The sequence below is a fragment of the Cimex lectularius genome, unplaced genomic scaffold (assembly GCF_000648675.2).
Source record: "Cimex lectularius strain Harlan isolate CLEC.00 unplaced genomic scaffold, Clec_2.1 scaffold88, whole genome shotgun sequence".
NCBI lineage: Eukaryota > Metazoa > Arthropoda > Insecta > Hemiptera > Cimicidae > Cimex > Cimex lectularius.
This window is the reverse complement of record NW_019392660.1, coordinates 1,043,724-1,057,594: the sequence shown is the minus strand read 5'-3', so window position 1 is coordinate 1,057,594 and position 13,871 is coordinate 1,043,724.

Sequence of the window (13,871 nt, the reverse complement as noted above, 5' to 3'; positions counted from 1 at the left end):
GGTGAGACAGGGAAAGAGCGAGAGACAGACAGACAGATACGCAGATAGACAGAGAAAGAGAGAAAGAGAGAGAGAGTGAAAGAGAGAAAGAGAGAGAGAGAGAAAGGAGAGGATTTATATATGTCATATACACGGGAAACCCGTTCTTTCGATGTCGTAGACTTGTAATTTTTGATTACTCTTTATTTCATTTATTACAGAGCCGATTTCGGGATGCCACGCTCACCCTTTGCTGTTAAACCTAAAAAGAGAGGTCATGGAGGCATCATTTCCTTATTTTAACACGTTTTTTCATTGTTTGATAATTGTTTTCATATTATAATACTAAAGAAATAAAACCATGTACTAGAACATATCATAGGATGGCGGAACGTTCTATAATTGAAAATTTCTTTAACCGCCTTCACCAAAAGAACTAAAAATAAGAAAAACTAATATATTCATATTTCACGAGGTGGTAACTTTATTAAAAACAACCCATTGTTCAACAAAAATTAAAATCCCATGAAAATCAACTTTTCCTTTTAATTTCCCTGACGAACCACAGTTTGAGAGAGAGAGAGCAAAGACAGGGAAAGAGCGAGAGATAGATAGATACAGAGAGAGCAAGAAAGATATATATATATATATATATATATAGAGAGAGAGAGAGAGAGAGATCGGGATCCCACGCTGTAAAAAGTACACATAAGCTTAAATTGAACCAGGTTTGAAATACTTAAAAAAACAACCAATTTGGAAAAAATCAGAAAGTTTTGCTACATTTTTGGGAGTTTCTTATGGTCAACGATTTTTGAGTATGTATGCAATGAGTTATGTTGAGGTGATGTCATATTTATCTGTACGAATTTTATACATTTCAATGTGAACTTGTTTTTTTCTCTACGATCTTGAAGTGTTATTAGGAATTTAAGTCAGTCGACGTAAATTTATGGCTTTAATATTTTTTGTTTGTCGAGATTTTGGTAAAACGACTTTGAAGTTTCTCTAAAAGTTTAATGCCTTTTTGAAATTAGGGGTTTTAAATACTACTAGCAAACTCTAGTATGGGTTGAACATAGCTTTTTTTAAGAATTTCAGGAGATGACGGATATTTGCTTTAACTTGGTATGCAAGAAAGCTCATTTTTTTACTATGCCCAGGACATGTTTATTTCACTTTAAGCATTCTTGTCATCTCCAACATCTTCAAGCCTTTTTGAAATGATATAAAGGCAAAAAAACTACCATCAAGTTTGTAGGTTGAAGAAGATTTTTATTTCACAGGTAGAGAACACAGCTCTGTCAGGGTTAAGATTAAGTCTCAAAAGTAGTGACCATTCAGAAATCTTACTCATTTGTAGTTCAATGAATGCAGTCAAAATATGCAAATGTCTTGGCATCAAATGAAAAAGTACAGATTTCAGAGTGAATTTTGCCATTTATATCAATGATATAAATGATGAATAGAAATGGACCAAGGATCGTTCCTTGTGGAACTCCGCACTGGATAGGAATCAGAATAAGTTCAACTTTGACTTTAAAACTCCTGATTGAAAAGTATGATTTCAAGAAAGTAAGGAAAGTGCCATGAATCCAAAGTCCCTCCAGTTTGTAAATTATGTGAGTCCTGTAGAAATCAAGGTAGATTTGAACATGAGTACATGTTTTTTTGTCTAGAGGTTGACATTTTGCACCATATTTGAAACGTTTCGAGGCAAGACCGTGATGTCTTCAGGAAAATTGGATGAATGCCATCATAGCCTGAGGGACAGTCAGTTCGAAAACATATAAGATGCCAAGAATTTTTTCATTTATATCAATGATATAAGGTTGAGTAAAATTGGACCTAGGACCGATCCTTGCGGAACTTCGCTAAGCACTGGACAGAAATGAGAATAAGTTCAACTTTGACGTTGAAAACTCCTATCCAAAAAGTATGATTTCAAGAAAATTAGGAAAGTAGCACGAATCCTAAGTCATCCAGCTTGTAAATAACTGATGCACTTGATAAGTCCTGTAAAAATAAAAGTAGATGATGTCAGCTGGAATGTTTGAGTCCATGTTTTTTTACATTTTGCATCATGTTTAAAAAAAAAATAACGTTTCGAGACATGACCATGGAATTCTTCAGGAAAATTGGATGAATGCCATCATAGCCTGAGGAACAGACAGTTCAAAAAGTGTTTAAGATATCAAGAATTCTGAGTGAATTTTGTCATTAGTATCAATGATATAAGGTTGAACAGAATTGGACCCAGGACCGATCCTTGCGGAACTCCGCTAATCGCTGGATAGGAATGAGAAACTTTGACGTTGAAAACTCCTATCCAAAAAGTATGATTTCAAGAAAGTTAGGAAAGTACCCCGTATCCCAAGTCCCTCCAGTTTGTAAATTAAGAGTGTGTAAGAAACACGATGATAAATGATTTTTGATAATGATAGATAAAACGGGTTAAACAAAAAACCGCGATACCAGATCTCAAGGATATTTAATGTAAAGTGCAAAATTAAATATTGTCAAATGAATAGTGAAAAGGATATGGAACACACGCCAAAATGTAAAATCGACTTTTTCGACCCGTACGCTAGTTGCGTGCCCGATCAGGAATTCGCTATCTAACGAAGGGAAAGTCCTTAAGAGGGGCTTTAGAATACTTATCAATGAAAAGAAAGTGTTTACATCCATCTTCCGGAGATGGAGGATATAAGTTGAGAACAATAAGTTGATTTTAAAGACGCCTTTCCACCCATCGCAACTCGTTCCTTCCGTGCTGGGAATCCGATTAATATCAAGTTTCTCGATGGGGTACTTTAATATTTAAAGGAAATGGGCTTTTACCGGATCGTAACTTTGAAATGTCTTTGTTTTCATTTTTTCTTGGAATTTATGTATATTCGGAAAACAACGCTTGAATTGATTGAAACGCTCGAACTTAGCGGTTCAAAGCTTCCGAATGGATTATGGAAGACATGCTCAACATAAAAATAAAATAAAAACATCGCTGAAATATACCAATTTGGAATTTTCTGATGTCTAATGATGGAAACTGATATTGGTTTTTATTTTTGGGTGCGTTTGTTTACAACTGGCGAATAGTCTTTCACCCGTTGAACGTTATGGTCCACCAGCCCGAAACGGTGCTGAAATGCTGACTGCCGACCAGTTTTTCCATGGTATCGGCTATATAACATCACTTCCGCAACAATAACTTGAATCGCGTAAATGGGAAAAATCGATTACGGACCAAATAAATTGCATCATATTTAAAACCAGCCTTTGGCCAGAGGAATAGAGAAAAATTCATTCATCAACTTATTTCATAACAAAAAGAAAATAGTACAATTGAAAAATTTTATTGGAGACCAGTCAATCTCCAATATTATGACTGAAATAATAAAAAGTTGATTATTTTCTATTGGCCATCTTAACTTTTCAACCAATGATCTTTTTGACATCTTAAACGCTTTCGAACTGACTGTGCTATGGTGACATTCATCCAATTTTCCTGAAGAATTCCAAGGCCATGTCCCGAAACATTATGTTTTAAAAAACACAATACAAAATGTCAAAAAACATAGACTCAAACATTCCAACTACCCTTCATGTAATTTTATTACACAGGACTCATCAAGTGCTTCAATTGTTTACAAACTGGAGGGGCTTGGGATTCGTGGTACTTTCCTAACTTTCTTGAAATCATACTTTTCGGACAGGAGGTTTAAATCAAAGTTGAACTTATTCTCCATTAATTAAGGTTTTCAGTTGAGATAAAAAAGTCAATGGCACGAGCGGGATTCGAACCCACGATCTTCGGCTTGATACGCCGCTGCTCTACCACTTGACCTATCGTGACCTCGATCCACTCGGACACCAAATTCCCACCTCAACCACACCTTTTGAATTTTCCCTCCTTTTTGCCATTTTTGAATTGTTCAAGCGGACCACGAAATTAGTGAATTATTCTCCATTCTTATTCCTGTCCAGTGCTTAGCGGAGTTCCGCAAAGATCGGCCCTGGGTCCAATTCTATTCAACCTTATATCATTGATATAAATGACAAAATTCGCTGTGAATTCTTCACATCTTAAACACTTTTTGAACTGTCTCGTATAATGTCATTCATCCAATTTTCTTGAAGAATTCCAAGGTCATGTCTCGAAACATTATGTTTTAAAAAACACGATACAAAATGTCAAAAAACATAGACTCAAATATTCCAGCTGACATCATGTAGTTTTATTTTTACAGTACTCATCAAGTGCTTCAATTATTTACAAACTGGACAGACTTGGGATTCGTGGTACTTTTCTAACTTTCTTGAAATTATACTTTTCGGAGAGGAGTTTTAAATCATTTTAAATCAAAGTTGAACTTATTCCTATCCAGCCTTTAGCGGAGTTCCGCAAGGATCGGTCCTGGGTCCAATTCTGTTCAACCTTATATCATTGATACAAATGACAAAATTCACTCTGAATTCTTGATATCTTAAACACTTTTGGAACTGTCTGTTCCTCAGGCTATGATGGCATTCATCCAATTTTCTTGAAGAATTCCAAGGTCATGTCTCGAAACGTTCTTTTAAAAAACATGATGCAAAATGTCAAAAAACATGGACTCATACATTCCAACTGACATCATCCACCTTGATTTCTACAGGACTCAACAAGTTTATCTATTGAGAAAATCCTAGCGGAGTTTCGCGTGGAATGGTCCTGGGTCCAATTCTATTCATCCTTTATATCAGTGATATAAAAAGACGAAATTCACTGTGAAAGCAGTACTTTTGCAGATGATACCAACACGATTTCAAATCTGTTGACTGCATTCGGTAAACTGCAAATGAGCATTTTTTTAGCCAGAGAAACAGCAGAAAATCCATTTATCAACTTATTTCATAATATCACTAGTTTTCGTGGTCCGCTTGATCAATTAATATCGTTCAATTAATTAATTAGTTGAGATAAAAAGTCAAGTGTCACGAGCGGGATTCGACCCCATGACCTTTTCACAACAAAAAGAAAATAGTACAATTAAAATTTTTTCTTAAAGATCAGTAAATTTCCTATTTTATGACTGAAACAATGAGAAATTGATTCTTTTTTATTGACCATCTTAACTTTTCAAACAATGATCTTATTGACATCTCAAACGCTTTTCGAATTAACTGTTCCTCAGGCTATGATGACATGCATTCAATTTTCCTGAAAAATCACTAGGCCTTATTTCGAAACGTTTTGTTCTTACAAACATGATGATGCAAATATCTAAAAGCATGGACTCAAACATCATCTACCTTGATTTCTACAGGTCTGTCTCAATTATTCACAAACTGGAGGTAATTGTGATTCGTGGAATTTTCTTAATATTCTTGAAATAATACTTTTTGGACAGGTGTTTTAAAAATCAAGGTTAATCATATTGTAATCACTAACCAGTGTTCATCTGAGTTTCGCATGGAACGATCCTGGGTCCAATTCTATTAAACATTTAAATCTGTGATATAAATGACAAAATTCACCATACCAAGTGAAGTGCAAATTTCCGTCTTCTTCTGAAACATTGAAAAAACATGTTACAGTCGACTCTTTATAATTCAAATCCCAAGGGGGCAGAAAAATAATTCGATTTTTAATAGGAAAGAAAATTTACTTCTTAAGAATTGAGATGTATTTTTACAACTTATTACTTGAATTGTACATACATAAATCGTAAAAATAATGAAAAAGTGAATATAGATCAACTGCAAAAGTGAACATTATCTATTATTAAAACAATTCGTGAAGCGATTGTATTGTAAAATATGCATAACTCTGTCCTGCTATTCCCCGTGATATTACAAAAAATCAATTTTATATAGCAGTGGAATAATTGTTTTGTAGATATTTTCAAAAAATGGTTAAAATTAAAAAAACGGATGTCTATGATCATAATCATTAAAATAAATGGTATTTTAATCGACCGAATTAGATAGGATCACCCAGGGTGATGGGTGAAACCTCGATCCCAATAAGTACACTCTTTCCCTTAATAGTTAATCGCTTTTTATAAAAATTATATTTTTAGGTAGCAATTTTCGCTCATCTGATATGGAAGAATGGTTGTGAAGAGTACTTGAGGCGTCATCTATTGACGTTGGGTTGGACTCTTCATCAGAGATGGCGATCTCGTCCAGATGAAATGCTCATGAGAAATATTTGAAATCGCTTCGGATAATCGAGAAAAAATTATTTGCCAGTTTATTTATTATAAATGGACTGTAAAATAGATTATAACGTTTAAATTATGGAGTTACAATTCTGAGTTTCTACGAAAATGTGATTTTAATGTTTGTGAAAGATTTATTATACTCCTTCATTAGTTTGAGAACTAAATGTAAAAAGAGCAAGACTAGACGGACCCGAGATTTTTAGTTTGGAAAAAATTGTTTAACCGTTTAGGAAAACGGCGCTCGGACATACTAAACTCGCAACACATTCTTGTTCGGCAAATCTGTATCGCAATTATTACAGGCGCGAACGACGAGTCCTGATCAGAAACTTTTTATTAAAATCATTTTAAATTATTTTGAGCGTTATGTAACATTTTTAAATTATAAAANAAAAAAGACGACCTGAGATTTTTAGTTTGAAAAAAATTGTTTAACCGTTTATGAAAACGGCGCTCGGACATACTAAACCCGCAACACACTCTTGTTCAGAAAAACTGTATCGCAATTATTTCAGGCGCGAACGACGTGTCCTGATCAGAAACTTTTTATTAAAATCATTTTAAATTATTTGGAGCGTTATGTAAAATTTTTCAATTATAAAATATTTCCCGCGTTTTTCAACTTGTGTCATTGTATGAATTTTGATTTTAAAAATTCCTTCAGTCGTTATTTCTCGCATTTTGTTTGTATAATTTTGCATTAACTTATGAAACGCCCAGAGAAAATATATAAAATTGCTTCGGATTACCGAGAAAATTTTTTTGTACAGTTAATTTATTATAAATGGACTGTAAAATAGAATATAACTTGTAAATTAAGTAGTTACACTTTTGTCTTACTATGAAAATGTGATATAATGTTTGTGGATTAATGGTGGATAGTGAAAGAATTATTATACGTCTTCACTAGTTTGAAAACTAAATTGAAAAAAAGCTAGGCTAGACGACCTGAGATTTTTGGTTTGAAAAAAATTGTTTAACCGTTTAGAAAAACGGCGCTCGGACATACTAAACCCGCAACACATTCTTGTTCAGCAAAACTGTATCGCAATTCTTTCAGGCGCGAACGACGAGTCCTAATCAGAATTTTTGAAATTAAAATCATATTAAATTTTTTTGAACGATATGTAAAATGTTTAAATTATAAAATATTTCCCCAGTTTTAAAACTTCTGTCATTTTATGAATTTTGATTCTAAAAATTCCTTCAGTCGTTATTTCTCGCATTTTGTTTGTATAATTTCGCATTAAATTATGAAATGCCTAGGGAAAATGAATGAAATTGCTTCGGATTACCGAGGAAAAATTATTTACTAATAAATTTATTATAAATGGACTGTACAATGTGTTATAACATTTAAATTAAGGAGTTAGAATTTTGAGTTTCTATGAAAATGCGATTTTAATGTTTGTGATACATTGTAAAAGATTTATTATACGCCATCACTAGTTTGAAAACTAAATTGAAAAAAATGAAATGCAAGACAAGACGGACCAGAGATGATTAGTTTGAAGGAGTTTGTTAACTGTTTAGCACAACACTCCGATTCGGCATTACTGCATCACAAATACTTCAGGCGCGGACGACGAGTCCTGATCAGAAACTTTTTATTAAAATTATTTTGAGCAATATGTAAAATTTTTAAATGATAAAATATTTCCCGGGGTTTTAAATTTTTGTCAACTTATGAATTTTGATTATATAAATTCCTTCAGTTGTTATTTCTCGCATTAATTTATCAAATGATGGGCAGGTTTTGATTCTGTCTGCCACAACGATATTCGTGCAAATAGAAATACATCAATGTTTGCTGACGATTTATAAGCAGGATGTGAATCTGTTAGTGAAGAGTTTTAATTTGACATTCTCGGTTTTGAAGTGTCAAAATATCTTAAGACTTTCCCCTTTTGAATAAAATCTCTGGAATAAAAATGACGACCTGTTGTCTGTGTGTTTCCAATAACTTTAAATATTTAAAGCAAATTGGTTTTTGTCGTCAACAAATGAACGTTTTTCTGAATATGTTCCAGCTTAACTATTTTCTTAACTATTCTTCTTTATTTTCTAAGATTGCAAAATATTTTCCAATACAGTTGACTCTTTAAAATTCGAAACCCAAGAACCACAAAAATAATTTGAATTATCAATAGGAAAGAAAATCAAATCACGTCGATATTTTTACAACTTATTACTTGAAACGTACACACATAAAAGTTTGTAAAAATAATGAAATTGTGGAGCTTGATCAACTGAAAAATTGAATATTGTTATGTATTAATCCATATTTGTTCAGTGGTCATATTTGAACATATTACTTATTCCAATTAATTATTTTTTTATCTAAGGTTTTTTGTTGAGATGAAAAATAATACATGAAAATTTAGAGGAATATTACAAAAAGTCCGAATTACAGAGGGGAAGTGTCTCAATTTCGGTTTATAGAAAAATCGCTATCCACCTGTTACAAAAAATATTTCATATTACCGAGTGTACCAAAAATATATGGTATTTTTTTTTTATTTACCGAAGTGACCTGCTGAGAGTTCATATTATCAAAAAATTCGAATGATCAAGTTTCAAATTAACAGCCCATACTAGAGCATGGAAGTAGTTTTTAAAGCCCCTGCTTGCTAAAAAGGTGTTAAACTTGTAGAAAAAGTTCAAAGTAGTTTTACCAAAATCTCCAAAAAATTAAAGCCATACTGCTGTGTTGAGACTTCAATTTAACAATTCAAGATTGTAGAGAAAGGAATTGAAACGTATAAAATTGTTATGAATAAATTAACCCTTCTTAAACTGCTTGTTAGAAATTTAACTAAGGATCATTTCTGTTATTCAAATTGAGTTTGACAGACTTATTCAAGCAAAAATTCCCTAAGTCTTTTTTTTCGTTCAATATATTTTAATTAGGGTTTTATTGGGAAATTTGGTTACCAGTCCTAAGCCATAAATATTATATTACTTGTAAATTATGATTTATCTTCAAGGATGTTATGTATTCGTAAATTTTATACACTTGTGATTGTTTTTTTTTTTTGTTTGTTTCTCCCGTTGAGTGTTTATAAGCATTTATGCCGTTTAGTCATGTAACAATAAAATAAAAAATAACTAACTGATTGGGCTAATGAAATATTTTTAGTCCTATTTCCTTAATTATAAAAGTTATTGTTGGCGCCAGCCATCTCATTTTAAATATACTTTGTTTTGGATTAGTGTAATCCTTAATCCTACTCCCACGCTCCTTGCAACACGAGTCCTGCTCTACTCTTACGAAAGAAAGTGTCCTTCCGCCTCTCTTAATCTCATATGTTTCTCTCCTTTATTAATTAAAAAAGATTCAAAGTAACGCGAATCACCAAAAAACACCCTGTACTGCTACATCGATATCTTCCACCTGAATTCATCGGATATACTGCGACGAAGTCAGAGGAATCGGGCCCGAGCTCCCTACACTTCGTGCAGCCGGCATCTGAAGGAAGGTGGTAAGTCCCCTATGAATTTCTCCCTTATTTTATTTTAATTTAGACTTTTTCTTAAATTTATTTTACTAACGTTTCATTTATTTTTTAATTATTATTTTTTTTTCTTATACGGCATTGGCCGTAACATTTGTTCTCCTATGCCTTATTAAGAACCTGGGACCAATCAGTGCATTTTTATTTTTATTTCGTTCGAATTGTTTCTTTATTGTTTTATTTTTTCTTTTTTTTGCTATATTGTATAATGCTTGTTGTTGCCTATTTTTCGGTATTCCTTTCTTTTTCGTCTTTTTTTTTGGTTTTGGGGTTTCGGGATCACACCATTTTTTTATTTTTTGATGGATTAATTTCATTTTGTTCTGGTTTCGATTCCAGTCTCTTTAGCAAGTTCACTTTGGTTTTCGTTTCTTCGTCTTGTCAGGGTTTCTTAAACTGTTTGTCAGTGTATATATCTGCAATTTGTTTTTTTTTTATTTTTTTTTTTTTTTTTTTTTTTTGTCACTTCATTTTTTTTGGTTTTTCTTTTTTTTGGTTTTCTTTTTCTGGGCGTTTTCTTTTGTTTTCTTTTTTTTTCAGTTTTTTTTATTTTTTTTTTTTTTTTTTTCCCTTTTTTTTTTTTGGTTTTTTGGATGGTTTGTTGGTTTGTTTGGGGGTTTTGTTTCCTTCCCTGTTCCCATTGTTTAATTTTTTTTTTGGTTTTGTTGTTTCGTTTGTGGGTTTTTTCTTGGTTTTTTGTTTTTTCGGGCTCTTTTTAACTGGTTGATTTTTTCCATTTTTTCTGGTTCTTTTCTTTTTTCGGAAATTTTATTTTTTTTGGATTTTGTTTTTGCTGTTTTTCAGTTCTTTTTTTTGTTTTTTAGTTGTACCTTCGGTTTTGCCTTTGGGGGCTTTGGCTTTCTTTTTTTTCCCACTTTTTTGGTTTTTTTTTTTTTTTAATTTTGTTTTTTTTTTTTTTTTTTTTTTTTTGTGGTTTTTCTTCTCATTCTTTTGGTTCTTCGTTCGTGCTCTCCTTTTCCCTTTTTTTTTTTTTAGCTTTTTTTTGTGTTTTTTGGGTTTTGTCCTTTTTTTTTTTTTTTTTTTACTTGGTTTTTGCCTTTGTTTTCTTGGTTGGGGGCCTTTTTTGATTTTCCTTTTTTTTTTTCTTTTTTTGGCTCGGGGGCCTTTTTTTTTTTTTTTTTTTTTCTTTTCGTTTCGGACATTTCGTTCTTTGCTTTTGTTGGGTTTTTTTCCTTTTTTTAAATTCCCGTCTTTTTTTTTTTCTTTTTTTTTCTTGTGTTTTTGGTTTTTCTTTTTTCGATGTCCCTTTTTCTTTGTTTTTTGTTTGTTTTTTTCGGTCTTCCTGAAGTTGTTTTTTTGGTTTTGAGTTTGTTGATCTTTTTTGCTTTGTGTGCTTTTTTTTTTTTTCCTTTTTTGTTATGTATTTTGGTTTTTCTTTGGGTTACGTTTTTTGAGGTTCCTTTTGTTTTGACTTTATTTGCGTCTTTCTACCTTTTTTTTTGTTTTTTGCCGGTTGGTTTTGTTTTTTGGGGTTTTTTTTTTTGCCGGGTTTTTCGGTTTATTGTTGGGTGTTGGGTTTTTTTTGGGTTTTTTTTTTTTGCTTCCTTGTCCCGGGTTGGTTTATTCTTTTTTAATTGGCCTTTTTACCTTATTTTTTGTTTTTTTTGGTTTTTGCCTCTTTTCTTTCTTTTTCTTGTTTTTTTCATTTTGGTTTTTTCTTGTTTTTCCCGTTTGTTATTTTTTTTAGTGTGTTTTTTTGCTTTTTTTGGGGCCTTCTTCTTGGTTGGTTTTGTTTGGCCGGGGTTTTTTTCGTCTTTCTTTGGCCCTGTGCTCCCCGTTTTTTTGCTTGTTCCCTTTTTTTTGTTTGTTTCTTTTGTTTCTTTTTTTGGTGCCAGTTTTTTTTTTGTTAGCCTTTTGTTGTTTTTTCCGTTTTATTTTTGTTTTGTTTTTTGGCGCGTTTTTTTTTGTTTTTTGTTGTTTTTTTTTCGGGTTTCTTTTGTCCGTTTTTTTTTTTTTTTTGGTTTTTTGGCTTTTGTTTTCCGTTTTTTTGCTTTTTCTTTTGTTTTCTTTGATGGTTTGGTCTTTTTTTGTCTTTTTTTTCATTTTTCATTTTTTTGGTTTGTTATTTTGTTTGGCAGCTTTTTTGGCTTTTTTTGTTGGTTTTTTCATTTTGTTTTTTTTTTTGTTTGTTTTTTTTTTTTGCTTTCTTTGTTTTTTTTGTGTTTTTTTATTCTTTTGTCCTGGCGGCCTTTTTTTTGTGGGTTCTTGTGATTTTTTTTGCTTTTTCTGTTGTTTGGGGCCGTTTTTCAACTTCTTGTTTGATTTGTTTTCTTTTTTTGGTTGGTTTTTTTTTGGGCTTTGTTACAGGAGTCCTTTCGTTTTTTTTTTGTTGGCCTTTTTGGTTTTTGGTGTTTTTTTGTTTTGTTTTTTTTTGGTCCGTTTTTTGTTTTTTTTCTTTTGCCTGAGGGGGCTTTTTTCCTTTTTTGTTTTGTTGTTTCGGTTTTCGTCATTTTTTGGGGGTTTGGGGTGTTATTGTTTTTTGTTGCCTTTGCCTTTTTGGTTTTTTCTTTTGAGGATTTTTTTTTTTTGGGCCGTTTTGTGGTTCGTTTTGTTGTTTCTTTTTTTTTTTTGCGTTTTTCTCTTACGGTTTTCCTTTTGGGGGGCATTGGGGTTTGTTGTTCTAGTTTTTTTTTTTTTTTGGTTGGGTTTTTTTTTTGCCTCCCGGTTTTTTCCTTTCCTTTTTGGGGTTTGTTGTTTTGTTTTATTGATTTTGTTTTGTTTTTTTTTTCTCTTGTCCCTTGTGTTTTTTTCTTGTGCCCCCCTTGTTTTTTTAATGTGGTTTTTTTTTCCGTTTTTTTGGTTTTGTTTTTTTCGGTTTCGGTTCTGGTTTTTTTTTGGCTTTTTTTTTCGGTTGTTTTCTTTGTTTTTGCCCTCTTTCGGGTGGTTTTGGTTGTTTTTTTTTTTCGTTTTGTTCCCCTTTTTTTGGTTTTTTGGGTGGTTTTTGTTTTTTTTTTTTGCTCGTTTTTTTTTATTCCCTTGTTCTTTGATTTTTTTTCGTTTTTTTGGGGTGAATTTGTTTGTTTTTTTTTTTTTGGTTTTGTTTTTTCTGGGTTCTTTTTTGTTTTGGGGCTTTGGGTTTTTTTGGCCCTGGGGTTATTCTTGCGTTTGTTGTTGGTTTTGTTTTTGCTTTTTGCCTTTGGGTTTTTTGTTTTTGTTTGGGCTGTTTCGTTTGTTTCGTTTTTTCTTTGTGTTTCGCTTTCTTACGAGGTTTTTTGGTTCTTGGCTTGTTTGTTGGTTTTTTTTTTTTTGGTTGGTTTTTTTTTGGTGTTTTGTTTTGTTCTTTTTTTTTGGTTCTTATTTTTTTTTTCCCGGTTCTGCTTTTCTTTTCTTTTTTGTTTTGGTTTGGTTTAAGTTTGGTTTGTTTTCTTTGGTTTAATTTTGATTCGGCATTTTGTTTGTTTTGGTTTTCAGTTTTTTGTTTTTGTGTTTTTGTTTCGACGGGTTTCGTTTTTTTGTTTTTTGGGTGTATTTTTTGTTCTGTTTGGTTTTTTGCTTTCACTCGGTTTTTGTTTCATTTTTTTTTTTGGGCTGTTTTGGTTTGTTGGGTTGGTTTGGTCTGATTTTTTTCTTGTGTTCTTGTTCCTTTTTTTGTTGGCTTTTTTTTTGGGTTTGGCGGTGTTTTGTTCTTTTTTTTTTGCTTGGTTTTTGGGCTTTTGGCTTTTTTTTTTTCTTTTGTTGGGTTTTTGGGTTGCTTTTGTTTGTGTTTTTGTTGTTTTTTTTTTTTTTTTTTTGTGGATCCTCCATCACCAATTTAATGGATGACAGAGACACTGTCATTGCTACAGCTGCGGTTATTTTTTTATTTATTTTTTTTTTTTTTTAGATTCAGTCACGGGATGCCACGGTTTAGGCGTTGATATGGCGCTCATCACTGTAAGGTAAAGGTGCCGGGTTTGAATCCATCGGGCCTGCATTCAATCCCGACATACTTACAAACAGTTTTTTTTTTTTTTTCAAAAACACTGGCACCCCGAAGGTTCATGTAACCTCTTAGTTGAAATACCCTTGTTAAAAAAACCTCAATCATAGAGTACGTTACCCCATCTTACTTTCGATCCGTTTCCACACAAGTTTCAAAAACCTTGTTCGGATTTTTGTCATTCAGAAGAGAAGCGTTTCAAATTATTGGTTCAGCTTGATACAGATC